At 39.2% G+C, this 14574-nt stretch overlaps 1 protein-coding gene across 5 annotated transcripts in view; it reads left to right on the top strand.

Moving 5' to 3' along the window:
* LOC145976538 (uncharacterized) overlaps positions 1-14574 on the top strand; it is a 61406-nt gene that overhangs the window by 19181 nt on the left and 27651 nt on the right. The gene's annotated exons all lie outside the window — the stretch shown is intronic.

Genomic DNA, 14574 nt, shown 5'->3' with positions numbered 1-14574 from the left:
TATGCAGCACTTTCCCACGCAACAAGAGAACATGTCGACGTATGCTATCAAAGTTCTCAGCCGACGGGAGATACGCGAGACTGCACAAGGTAGCGCACGAGAGTTACAAACTATGCACCGTTTGCTTGAGAAGTTTTGCCTTTTAATTTTGGAACATATATCACGATACTAGCTTAAAAGGAAAAGATGCATGAGGCATATGAAAGTCTAATAATATCCTACAATCTTTGGGAACAGATAAGATTGCACGAGAGAGTCGTAAAATTAAACAATAATCGCACACAGTCGAAATCTCTCCGGAATATTGTTCGATAAAATCTATATCACAAGGTGTTTCAAAAGCACCGCGCTATTATTTTAATGACGGCTTATTCGAGTCATTCGGAATTGATCCTACTTAGAAAATTGACGACCAGTCAATAATCCAACGGTATCTTCTTGCGTGCGACAGCAGCTGAAAACTCAATTGTTTTTCGAATTTTTCATTCGGAAATTATCCAGGTGTGCTGATGTTGAAATTAATTAAATTATATTTTTTTTTTACATTTTTACTTTTCTGTAACCTCGATATCTTAATCTATATCAAAATATTATGATTTTTATTTAGCATCTGATTTGTGATTGATTTTTCATATTTTATATTTCTATATTTTTTTAAATATTTTAATGAGATATCTATCCCATTAAAATATTTAAAAAAATATAAAAATATAAAATATAAAAAGCCAATCACAAATCAGATGCTAAATGAAAATGCAATAAAAATAACAAAAAGGCACACTATAAATAGCAAATTTTTTGTTTCATAATTTTTTGATACTATATAGATTAAAATATTGATTACAGACAATTATTGCATTATAATTTCGATAGTTTTATATGAAAGGGCTCTTTATAACGAGTGGAATGAAGTGGCTCGCGTATTGAGCATCGAGCGAGGAAATTAAAAGTGCAAGTGAGAGAAATCGCGAGAGGGGCCGGTTCGTGCGACGAGACATTTAGCCGGCCGCCGGGTCCAAGGATCGCGTGTAATATTCGCGACACACGCGATCGCGGCTCGAACACGCGACATCGCGTTCCCGCTCGGATCTCGTCTCGTTTCGTTTCGTTTCTTTCCGTTCGCCACCCCACGCTCGCGCACGCACGGTCACGCCATCACGCCATTAAGGCGGACCGGTGCAATATGCACATGCACCTTCGGACTTGTCGGTCTCGAGGTGCGAGCCGCGGCCGGTCGATCGACTCGGCTCGATTCGATGCAACTCGACGAAAGTCAAGCCGGGGCGAAAATAAGAGAAAACGTTGCCGGTGCAACGTCCATCTTCGGCGAGCGTTCGCTTTCGCTACTTTTTGAAAGCATTTTGCGAAGCCGACGTGCACTCGTCCGAGAATGCGATTAGATAAGGCCAAGACTCCCTTCCGTTTAAGGGAATGTTTGCCTTTCCGCTTTCGATTGGGACTAGCTTAAACTTTGTACTAATGAATATTTGTCCGTATTTGCGAAATAATATTTACGCGCATTCCTAAAATTGTTTTAAATTTTTTAACAGCCTTTTTTATCATAATTACTTCCGCTTTCGGTAGATTATTCGCATCTTTTAGAAAAATTGCTAGAAATAGAAAATTTATATATATAGTAAAATATATAGAAATAAATTGCTTTATCTTTTAATTTAATAATTTTATATAAAAAGGAAAGAAAAAAAGATTTATGAAAAGATATAAAAAAATTTACAATATTTACTTAAAAAAAAAATTAAGAAAACCTTAATTAAAAGATAAAAGATAAAAATAAACAGTCTCATATTAAATTATTGCAAATCTCGAATAATCATGAGTTAATATCATTGTCAGTAACTTATGACTTATGTCATACGCCGTGAATTTAATGAATATTTACGATTGATAATTAGCGTTCTCTCGTGAATACCAATAGAGTATAGAGAATATACTTAATTGTTAAAAGATAAAAAGAGATTAAGTCGTGCGTTATAAGCACTCGCGAATGACTCGTGTGAGTCATACAGGATTTATGAGAAGCGATACGCATCGGTTTTTACGAAGCCATAATTTGTGCGCGAAGTTTGATATGAAACTTCTTTTTATCTTTTAATACACGGAGGATCACACGTACTTTTTATAGGCATGTATAAATTTTACTTGAAGATTTATAACTCTGATATATAATTCCTCAATAAATTATTCCTCTTCTCACGAGCGTATAAATTTTTACATTACCTGCAGTTTAAATCGTTAAATCCTTTAAAAGCATTAAGCGAATTCACCTAATTAGGTCAACACGCAAAACATGAATATGCGTTAGTATCGAGGCTCGCTTAGAACATGTATTAACTGTGCATACATGCCTATATGTGCGCATATATATGTGACTGTGCGTAAGTAAAATGCTAATTTATCACTGATGAATTATCTTTTTATATATTTTTATGCGCGACTACATAAAGAATACAAATAAAAGTGCGATCAAAATATTAGTAATATAAAACTTATTTTTTTACTATTTATGAATGAAGTATTATTAATAAAATAGAGTTGATTGTTTCCAAGTGACGATATTTTAATTGGAAATTTAATGATTTTAAGAAATGTCAAAGAATTTTTTTAAAGGTTTGCTCGAAATTTCTCATTTTTAACATTATCATTAGCGACATAATTAACTATGACTAGTCGGGAATCTCAAAATAATTATTGCTCGACCTGAAATTTAAAGGGAGAATCCAATATACAAAATCAATATATTCAATTGTGAGAGTGCATTAATACCAATAGAACCGAGAAAAAACGCAGCAAGGGATTGAGACTGGTTGGCATGGAGATGAATAATTTAAAAAAGTGTCGACGAGTCTCTCGACGGAGAGAAAAGCCGAAATAGTGAGAAAGAAGGATGGAAAAAAATACGAGAACAAAGTCTGCGCGCAATACTGATTGCAAGAAGTGCATCGTAAAAGAATGCAGTCGGCGAAATATTTCGCGAGTTCATAAAAGTTGAACATGACCTGCCTAATAATAAATTGATTATTGAAAGAAAGAGAGAGAGGGAGAGACATTTCATATATATGTATATTATAAGTAAAAAAATTATTTTCTTTCACAAGTAAATTGATAATTGAGCAGAAATATATGATATTCAGGAGAACGCGTGAATAATAATAATTATACATTTTTTTTGTATCATTAGTTATACTTTTTAATCGTGTTTTTAAGATGAATTTTTTAAATCAATTTTTTCGTAATAAAAATTCAATATAGACTATCTTTTAATTTTCGTGACAAATAACTCCAATTTGCTTGAAATTAAGTAAATAAAAGAGATTCCATCATTTTATCAGCCTTGATCCGTGAACGATTTTCCAATTTTCGATTATGATTGATTTCATGATTTTGCTCGAATGCTCCGAAGAAATATCAAAACGACATTTAATGCAACGATATTCCGGACACCCTATGTATAGTGCACCTCTCGCGCATTCGCCCATCCATTCCCCTTTCGTTCCATGACCAACCATCCCCCCTCCCTCTGCCCCGATGCTAACGTGGCCTCTCTCCGTCGAGTCCAACTTGCAGCGCGTGACGTCACGAACGTATACGAGAAAACGAGAGAGCGACGCAACCGAGCTCGACAAAGCCGGCTTACACGAGGAAGGAACGCGCGCGAGAGATGTCTGTGCAGCCAGCTGCAGTGTCGGCTGGAGACACGTGAGAGCCATCCCTGTTCGATCGTGAACATATTTTTTTCTCCCTCGCGTCTCTTTTTCACTGCAGTAAAGTATGTCGGATGAAAGTTGTCGCATTTTTTTCTTACACATTTTTCTCTCTTTCTTAATTATTTATCTTAGATACCACTAAAGATATTTATATTATTTATATTTTCGTTGTCAATTATTCCTTCCTCTACGTCTCAAGTGTCGATAAAAATAGTTTACGTGTGTTTTTATATCAATATATTTATGCATTAAAATTTATTTATGGAATATCCGTTAATAGAAGAGAAAGGATTTTCTGTAGATAAAATATATATTATTTTCTTTAACGAAATCATGCAAATTATACTTTCTTTAACAATTTCCTTCTCTTGTTACAAATTTAAAACTGAAAATATCGCAATAGGTTTATCAGTCTCGACTCCTCTTATTAACGTTAACGATTTCTAAGCAGATGCACACAAGGAAGTCTAGGAAAAGGGCCCCGATCCGTTCTGAATCCAGTCCTGAAAAGGTGCCTGGCACTTCTTTTTGTTCTCCCCTCCGTTCTTCTCTCGCTTTGCTCTTCATCCCTCGCTTCTTCTCCGCCACCGCGTCTCTCTCTTTCTCTCCGCCTGTTTACAAACACGCGTAAACTCGGCCGAATATATGACATCACCGCGCAAGCTCGCGCAGCCGGAAGAAGAGCGTCGACGACGACGACGATAATAATAACGACGAAAGAGCCGCTCTCGCGGCCGCTATCGATCTGCGAGAGAGCGACCGCGGTTCCTTGTACTTTCGTTTTCTCACATCTCGCACACTTGTGCACCGGCAATGAATACATGAACGTGAACCACTTAAAATCCAGAGACGAAAATATCCCATCTTGCTTGCGCAGAAGCATCCTGTACGTTATTCTCGTTTTAGAATTATTTAATATGTATATTAATTTTAATATACGAGAAAAAATGCATCTCGAGCACAAGAAAACAATAATAAAAATATGGTAATTAATAATAGTAAATAATAAAAATAAATATTTTAAATATTAGATAAATGTTACATGATTATCTGTCGCCAAGCTTGTTTTAACGTTGCAAAAATGTCGCGTGGAAGTTGCACGCGAATGGATCGTAGAACAAAGCAACCCTGCATTACACGACGACACGAATTCATGAATACGTATTGTGTAGCAGCGACCGAGAGGCGTTATTTAAACGCGGTTTATAGACACGGACGTATCGGGTTTCGTGATGTTGAAGTGTCAATCGCCGCGGGAACGAGCCGGCGAAAAGCGTGTCACGAGAGCGGGTTAACATAACGCTTAAACGTAGTACGCGATGGTGTTATTATCGTCACGCTCGTCATCGCGCTCGTCACGTACCGCGATCCGTGACTAGTAACGAGTAGAGCACACCGTGACGTCACCGTTATCAGCGGCCAGCGTTGAATTGGGTCGAGCGTCCGGGGGGGCCCGGGGTCCGTCGTCGATTTAAAGTTTAAAGGATACACGCCTACGCGATACCAGGCCCTGTCGAGCGACCGTTATCATCACAATGACGGCCGGCGCCGGTTTTCTCGTCCGGCAAACTCGAAAATTGCCGGCGCGGCCTTTTGTGCCGCGACGTGTCTATTAACGAGACGACGGCTAAAGGGCGAGTCGCGCACCGACAGTCTGCAGCTTGATTAATCCTAGTTAGCGATCCGCTGCTCTTCTCTTTATGGCCGCGACGTGGGCGGCTGGACATTGCGCCTCGTGCATTGTACTTGGGGAACGATAAAAATTGAATATCGTTGCTTCTTTTTTTTTCGATGAAATTATGATGCTTCTTCCTTTTTTCATGAATCGATCCCGTCAATGTTTGATTATAAATTTTTAGATAATTTCTCAAGCATGATTGTGTTAAACATATGTCAAAAGTTACACAGAAAAAATGGACATTCTTGTTTTGAAAATATATTTAATTTTAATATGGAAATTTTGAAATGAAATTATATTAATTAAAGAAAAATATAATTGCTTGAATAATTGCTTACTTGAATGAAGTCATTTTATATAGTTCAATCGAGAAAAATATATTCTTATGATTTAAGATTTAATTTTCTTGAATGGAAAAGAAACAATGTTAGATAGAAAATAACATTTTTAAATCAAAGATTATAATTTTTTTAAAGTAGAATTAAATAATTATATATTCTTGACATGATAATTACAATATTGAAATAAGATTATAATATTGTTGAAATTTACAATTATTAAATTCTTCTAAGAAGATTGAACGCGTTAGTTTAAGTATACAGGGTGTCCCAGGTATCTTCCGTCCAAAAAAAAAGGCAGATTCTCTGGCCAATTTAAAAACGATTTTTCCTCAGCGAAAATGTCGCGGCACTAATAGTTTTCGAGTTATAAACGATTGAAAATAAAGGGTTTTTCGCAAACTAAGGCTTATGGGAATAAAATATTAATAAAGTCACATTCTTTAGTTAATTTTAGGTAGAGTTTACTTTAATAGAATTTTAATTTAAGGCTTAGTTAGAAAGGTACATGATGACAAAAATTGGGAATATGCAAAAAATAATGATCTCCCTCGACATTTTCGCTGAGGAAAAATCGTTTTTAAATTGGCCAGAGAATCTGCCTTTTTTTTTGGACGGAAGATACCTGGGACACCCTGTATAAGTTTTGACTTGACATTTATTTTTTTCTGTGTATCTTTTGCAGATTTTTAAATTATTGATCTTTCAAATAAATCATCTTTACATCTAGCTTATTCTTTCTTTTTTAATTTCGAAATCAAAATAAAATAATTATCGTTATTCTATTTAAATAATTGTGCTTTCTTTCAAATAATATTCTTAAAAAAGAAGAAAAAGTTAAAAATATCAGTTGAAAATTTTTATAACATTTTCCCTCATAACTGAATTCTTAGATTTCTTACTCAAAACTATTTGGACTATGAATTTGGATTCGCAGGTAAGAATCGTGTTTTCAGACCTTTTTTCAAACCCAGGTACACATCTTGCGTGAAATAACAAAAGTTGTAAAGTCAGAGAAACATACGTTAGAATTACCTGTCTATTTAAAATTCAATATTCGCAAAGATAATATGACAGTCTGCACGTGTCGGCCGATCTTTTAAAATTATAATTTAAGATTATACAACATACAGAGAAAGCTTATATGGTCGTTTATACTTCCTTATATTTAAAACATTACGCGATAAAGCAGGAAGCACAGACTTTTGCATAAGCAAATAACCATAAGCATAAGGAAATTGATTGGTCCACAAATATATGCATAAGAAAATGAACCAATCAATTTTCTCATGCTTACTCTCTAAAAGTGAATCAGTGTATTATTACTGAAAAACAGTAAATACTCACTGATTACAAGCAGTTATAAGTACAGCACTGATTACAGTGATAATACACTGTTTCACCTTTAGAAAGTATGGTTATGCGCTTATGCAAAAGCCTGTGTTCCCAGTTTAAATATACAAAAACCCTAATCTCCATAGCAGCACTTTTACCACCAGTTACCGAATAAACAACAAGTAAAATATTGTATGTATACTTGCATTTAAGACACACAATTTATCCTAAGAAAATACAATAAAACTAACATTTTCTTCACAATGAATTTATTCTTTTCCTTTTCAATTTCTTTTAACGAACGTGTAAAGGCGTACAAAGCGACCATTACTAGACAACAGTATTACTGTAAACGGATTGTAAACTGGATTTTAAATCTTACTAGACAATAGTATTACTGGGAAGCTAGATTTCTAAATTCTCTACAGGTGGTCAAAAACGACGATGAAAGATTTACGATTCTGAGAAACGGATTTCTAAAGAATGCTGGAAAATAAAATACAAAAACAGTATATTCGAAAGTTTGAGGGGAGGGAAAGCACAGCGCACAGGTGTGTTCGATGTACGCGAATCCGTGATGTAGCTGCGGTAAAGAACCGCAGAGTGGCCGGCGGGACGCAAGGAAGGAGACGATCCTACGTAACGTACGGTACGGGGCTAGCCTCTATTTCGGAGCGGCCGTTAACTCTTACGGATTTCGTAAACGCGCGAGCAGCTACGAGCCAACGAATGAATGAGCGAGCGAGCCGAACGGGCGCTGTATCCTTCGCGCGCTCGATCGTTACGCCAACCGATACGGGGCCAAGGACACGCTCGAAGGCCAATATTCGAAATGACACATCGGTGCGGGTCCACGCTGGGAGCGAGGAGAGAGAGACCGAGAGACTCGAAAGCAAGAAAAATGTCAAGGAGAGAGAAAGAGAAAGTAGAGGGGGAGGAAGATTGCGTTTCCGCGGAAATGCAAACGCGTGAAAAGGTGCATGAACCCCTTTCCCTCCCCGGAGAAATAACCTAACGCAATCTCGGGTCAATATCGCGGCGGGAATCCTCGCGCGACGTTCGCCGAGCGGTTAGTAGTTGCGCTCTATCGCCGCTTTTCCGCGGGAAGGTTAGTAGCGGCCGCGGATTGATTTTCTCCGGCGCGGCGGCCGGTTCGCGCGCACTATGTGACGTGACAGAACGATATTATCCGTTCCCAGCTACACCCGCCGCCGCTCTTCTCCGTCGTTCTACGATTACGCGAGCGTAAAGCCCGATTCAGACGCGAAGGAGCGCGGACCTTCCCCTCTCGCACGACTTTCCGTATTCCCTTACGAGAATTGATGGACGAATCGACGCGGAATTGGAGCATCGCGACTGTTTGCAGTAGGGTATAGTCGCTCCGATTCTCTCGAGACTCTTTATTATATTTATCCTTTGCCAATATCGGCGCATTAAAAAGATACTATTTAATTAAAATAGGAATTTGATATTTTTCTTAAATTTCTCAGGTCGTTGAGAATAATATAAATATCTAGATATTCTACTCCTCCGAACCGGGTTTAAAACTAAAAAAAATTAAATCTTAAAAAAAATTAAAAATTAAATTAAATTAAAAAATTAAATTAAAAAATTAAATATTTTTGATTTAATTTTTACTTTATTCGAGCCAAATTCCCGACTACTAATTCTAGTGTTTAAAACTATTTATTCGTCTCTAACTAACGGCTCCGGTTCCCCAAGATGACGCGCTCGCGAAAGTGAATGTTTCCGCTGAAGCGGCGGAAAAAGCACGCTGACGCGATTTAAATAGCGCTTAATCTTTGTATCATTACGTTATGCCGCGCCGTATCGAGCGTACGCGATGGCTTCTCGAAAGTCTATCCGCGTAAAATCACGTTCGTCATCGTGGATGCGTGCCTTGCGTACGCGCGTGCACGAGTGCGTGACGAAAGAAATGCCAGCGGAAATCACAACGGTCCAGAAGAAGCCCAGACGTCCCGAATTTCCGGCGAGAGAGCCCTGGCGCGAGCGAGCCGGCAACGTCGCACGTCGCTTCGCCGCGGCGATGTTGCCGGATCGCGCCAGGGTGACGTCACGAGATATACGAGATATACTCTGGGGCGAGCACGTAAAGCTACGAGCGACGAGCTGGCCGAAGCCTGACTTACGCTCGAGAAAGTACAAGCGATCCCTTTGTTGCGGGACGGAATAAAGAAACCGGAGTAATACCTGCATAAAATTAGTTTGCGCGCGAAATGTCACGAAATAATCAGTTTTCAAAATTTTCTTATATATTTCATTTTTTCTTATATTTTATATTTATATTAAAAATTAAAAAAATGTTATATTAATATTATATTAATATTAAATAAATATTATATAAATATTATATTAATATTATATAAATATGAATATTATATTAAATATTATATATTATATTAAAAATTAAAAATACTCATATTTTTCAGATATGTACTTTTATATAAGATGCAAAAAATTACGCTTTCATCACGAAAAATGTAGTAAAATTGATTAAATATTCAAGTGTGTGTGTGTGTGTACATACACCAAATCAATTTAATCACATTTTTTTATTTCGTTTGATATAGACGCATCTTCTTTGCAAGATAAATAGGGTTATTTTGCCGTCTCCCTCTTTCTTTTTTTCCCTGGTTATAAGCGATAGTATAATTTTTATCAAATACCGCTGAGTGTCGCATGACGATAAAGTAATAGCTTTTGATTTTTCTGCAAATAACGAGCAATTTTTTGAAATCTTATCGGTCATGCGATACGCATTCGCATCTTGCCCTGTTTTGCGATTTTCAGCGATTTAAAGAGCTTAGTTGCAAATAACCGATATTTCTTACGTCACGAGTTGCAAATAACTGCTTTCTCAACGCGATTATGCCATCGTATCTTACCTTTCGTTGACTTATGAGATCAGGAGAAAAGGACTTGTCATTTAAACCTTAAATCAACATTGCTGTTTACCAAAGATTTACATCATCTTTTCGCTGATATCAAAAATTCCATTACGCATTACAAAATAAAAAATGTACGAAAAAGAAAATAATATTTATCGATAAAAGTTAATCTTACGAGATATTATTTTATATAAATATATAAAGTATCCAGATTTCGATATTTGTGCAATTAAAAAATAAAAGTTTGATAGAGATCCGGGATTAAAGTTTTGTAATTCCGATGTCGGTCTTTCCGGGAAGAAAGGCAAATGTATTACGTAATAATCACGTCGATCTGGATCGCGTGACACCGGATGCGTTGCATCGCGAATTCAAGGTGTCGAATCGATTCGCCTCGTCGGCGAAAATTTACGCCGCGTCTGATTCTCGCGTAAGCGAACAAGGGCGATTGTCCGCGCATTTGCCTTTTATTCTCATTTATCGACCGACAATCTTTCATTCTCCGGCGAGAGATCGTTATCAAAGGCCAAGAGATACAAATAGGGCAATGAAGCTTTTAAGACGAGAATAGGAGAGATCTAAATAAAGTAATTGATTATACATTACGTTCGATCGTGTAGCAAAACCGAGAAAACGATATACGCGTCCTTTCCATTCAAATACATCTCGGACTTTGGTCGGATTCAGGGCAGGGATGTTACTTTCATAGTTTTTATCGCGCTTGCTTATGTATATTTAATCGGTGTCTCTAAATATCACGCGGCAAAGAGCGTTTACTTCTTTCATCGATCCAGACGTATAATCTGTCATTCATAAATTTTAGATATTATTTGAAAATTATGAAAGACGTTTCTTCGGATGTAACCTATTAATGTTGCATAGGTCTGCGTCTCGTCACATCTGAAACGCAATGAATTTCTTTTACGACAGAGCAATGTACCGAGTCCCGGGAAGCTGCACAGACAGGCGAATCACGATCCGCAGATTGGAGATTTTAATATCGCCCTTTACAAGAGAGGCAAAATCCAATGCACTCGGCGGCTGCAGCGAGATTCATTCCCATTCTGTCGCGCAATAAAATTAGAAGCCAGACGGCTTCTTCGATTTACAGCTGCGCTTATCGAAGCGGCCCTGCAGTGATTCTCATGCCGCGTCTACCGGTCGTCTCGATTGGCCGGAAATGATTTTGCAACGCGACGTTATAATTGCCCTATCGGTCGACCTCGCGGAAAATGATAATCCGCCGACGACGACGCGGGGAAATTTCGCCATCGTCATCGCGTCGCTTGCGCGAATTTCCGAGGCTTTTGCGTCGCGCATCAACCGACGTTCTTGCGTAAAGCGTGAGCAAAAAGAGACATTATTTTAGATAATGACGAAATATGTGATTAATTATGCAGAGCTCATGACGTATATATTATATCCAAACACACATGTGCACATATTTTGATTTTAAAAATATTAAATTCTATTTTCGACCAATCAAGAGTAAAAATATGGTCATCAACAAGACACTTATCCTAAATTCTTTTCACGATAAAGATGTAAAAAACAGAATGTACATGTATCTTTGCATGATTCACGATGAGTTTTTTTTAAATCCGGGTGCAAATTATCTCTGATTAAATGTACGAAAACATTGATAATACTTATTATTGGGTCGCCGATTGCGGCGTTTTATTACGTCGTATTTCTTTCCCGCGAAGGAGCGGCCGGTCATCGGTGGACTATCTTTGTTATCTCGTCGCCGGGGTGTGTATTCCTGGTTCCGGGCTCGATAAATAATGTTTGGCGCATTTCGTCCCCAGGACACTGTGATATACAGACTGCACGTGGCCGAGTTATCTAAAGAGAGAGAGAGAGAGAGAGAGATGGAGAGGGAGGTCGGGCCAAATTTACCAATCACTCCGTCTCTTCGATTTACTTGCACCGCATGAAACCTCCGATTCAGTCTTCTTCGATTCAGGCTACCTCGTTATCGGTCTTCCGCGAGATGAAACCAGATTACGAGCCTTCGATAACGGCCTTTGAAACCATCGAGATTGATTTCAACTATTTGTTACGCCGAGATATTATTCAATCTTTCAAGAATTAATCTGTTATGCAATTTATTACATCTGCTGTTTCACGTAGGTATCTTGAAGACGATGATGGTTTCCTCCGATTAATCGACACGTTTCTGGAAAAAGAGAAAAAATTTATATATACATAATATAGAATTATATTTCAAGTAAAAAAATCGATAATTTACTATCGTGAATATGTGTTTTGCGTAAAAGAGCCGCGGGCAAGAGACGCTTGTTTTCCTGGATCTGGAGCGTAGACGAATGAGCCAATTGATAAGCCGATTCGTTTAATTATACTCTCCTTGTCCCCGCCATGGTCGAGGCAAAGATCATTCTCCCTCGTTCTTCCCTTACTCTCGCTTTAAGAAGAGTTCACGTTACGATCTCGTGCTGTACACTATGATGTCAGACTGATGTCATTCGCGCGACGCCTGATGCGGCGCAGCTTGGCGAGAAAATTGCACATGACATGTGCAGAGATGCATGACCCCGCAACACGACGCGACAATGTTCGCCAAATTGCACGTGACGTCATCGTGTTAACGTTGCACTCGTTTTCTTCGTTTTTCTCTTCTTTTCCTTTCATTCGTAAACACGCAACGATCGACGTAATCGACGATTGTCGCAATCCTATCGTTGGCGAACATTCCTTAGCGTTATTAACGGGCGTGTAATGATTCGAGATATGATGTAAACGTATTATCAGTGCGTTATGTAAATAACCGAGACATAAACAGATCTCCAATCATCGCTCGCTTCGGCTCGAAAACAGTTTATTTCTGCGTCCGAGACAGATTTCTCGCGGTTTTTAATATAGCATACGGTTACGAAATGCGCCGTACGTTATATAAATTATTATCAGACCTCAGCCAGACGAGATATCTCGTAATGTTGACAGCGGAAACATTTAGGAGGAAAGCGATAGTTGAGTCTAGACATTTTTTTCGCAGCGATGCGTGCGTGCGTAAGTTGAATTCGCGCATCAGATTTTTACGATTTTTATCGGGTCTTATTGCTTATATATAAATTACTTATCGATGCTGTAATTATTACGGATTACGTCATAATTACGAGTCGCGGTGCAATTTAGAAATATAGCTAATTAGAGAGCTTGTACATGGTAATTTTGAAAACTGAACTGTTCAAACCGAAAGGTTGACATAGCGCTTAGCGCATATGTCGTTTCGTAGCGATAACACTGACGATAATACATTCGCGCACCTACACCTCGGTGTTCCTATCGACCGGTATCATTGGACGTGTTATCGTTAAGAAAAACCGATAAAATAACGCGCCATTCGCGCGCCGTCGACTCAGCGGGTGCTACGATAATAACTACCATTGTTTATGCCATGGAGATTAGAGCAGAGCCAGGGAGACACGTTCGCGACGAGCTTTTCCACGAATATTAATACGTAACAAAGTATCAAGTGTCAAAAGTCATGACGCAAATCGTTTCTTCAACTCGAATTTTCCTTGTGAATTAAATAGAAAAAAAATCCATGCCTTCAAAAAGAGAGCGTTTGTATAGAAATAACTAGTGGAAAATACCGTACGTGAATCTTTCCGTACAAAGATATCTTCATGTAAACAATGACAGCGTCATTGCGTATCCGATGATGCCATTATGTCGAGTTATTATCGAGTAATGTCGCTCGATAAAAATAGAGTTCATCTGTGAACAATTTTTAAACATTCTCGACGATTTATTCGGAAATTTATTTATACATGGCGCAACAATGGCACTTTGCGACCCGCCAAACGTCACAAATTTATCAATCGCTCGCCTATTTACTCGTCGAAAAGCAAAAGCCCCGCTCGCGATAATCGCAGGAATTTAGAAAAAACTCGAGATTAAATTGTTTTTCATCGCGACATTTCTCGAATAAGTCGGATATCGACGAAAATCGTCGATGCGGTACGGAATATACCGTTCTCTCTCTCTCTCGAGATAGACTCGGCCGACTCGTTTTCACGAGTGTAAAACCGGCCGCTTATTACGAAGAGTGGGCGCCGGGTTGATGTAAACGCGCGCGCGGGCGCGCGCGAGCACAGTATGCAGACTCCCTCGGATCCCGTCCCCCACCTCCCCTCGTGTTTCGCACTTCGAATCCCGGTCGCTGCCTACGTGTCCCCCTAGAGCACTCCGTAGCGCGCATGCGCAGCTTTGCCATTATGACGTCACGTACCATGACGCCACAACGCCCGATTGGCCGAGCGCGTCGTTGCCGTCGTCGTTACCGTCGTCGTTGTCGTCGTCGTCGTCGTCGTCGTCGTCGTCGTCGTCGGCTGCGTCGTAGCTGTTTCACCGAGAGGCAGAGGGGCGGAGGGGGACGACGACTTGGCAATGGCTCGGTCGAGAGAGAAAGAAGGAGAGAGAACAAACGAACGAGCGGGGATTCGGTAATGGGAACGGGCGAGCGGGAGGTGGGGGGAAGGGTGGGGAGGGATCGGGAGCCGAGCGGGGCCGAGCGGACGCGAAGCGATGCGCGCGCGCGGGCGGGCGAGGAGAGCCAGAGAGAG

The sequence above is a fragment of the Camponotus vicinus genome, unplaced genomic scaffold (assembly GCF_025532165.1).
Source record: "Camponotus vicinus isolate PSW18456_S1 unplaced genomic scaffold, iyCamVici1.0 SCAF_9, whole genome shotgun sequence".
Taxonomy (NCBI): Eukaryota; Metazoa; Arthropoda; class Insecta; order Hymenoptera; family Formicidae; genus Camponotus; species Camponotus vicinus.
The sequence above is the reverse complement of the archived record's forward strand: the minus strand, read 5'-3'. Positions and strand labels throughout refer to the sequence as shown.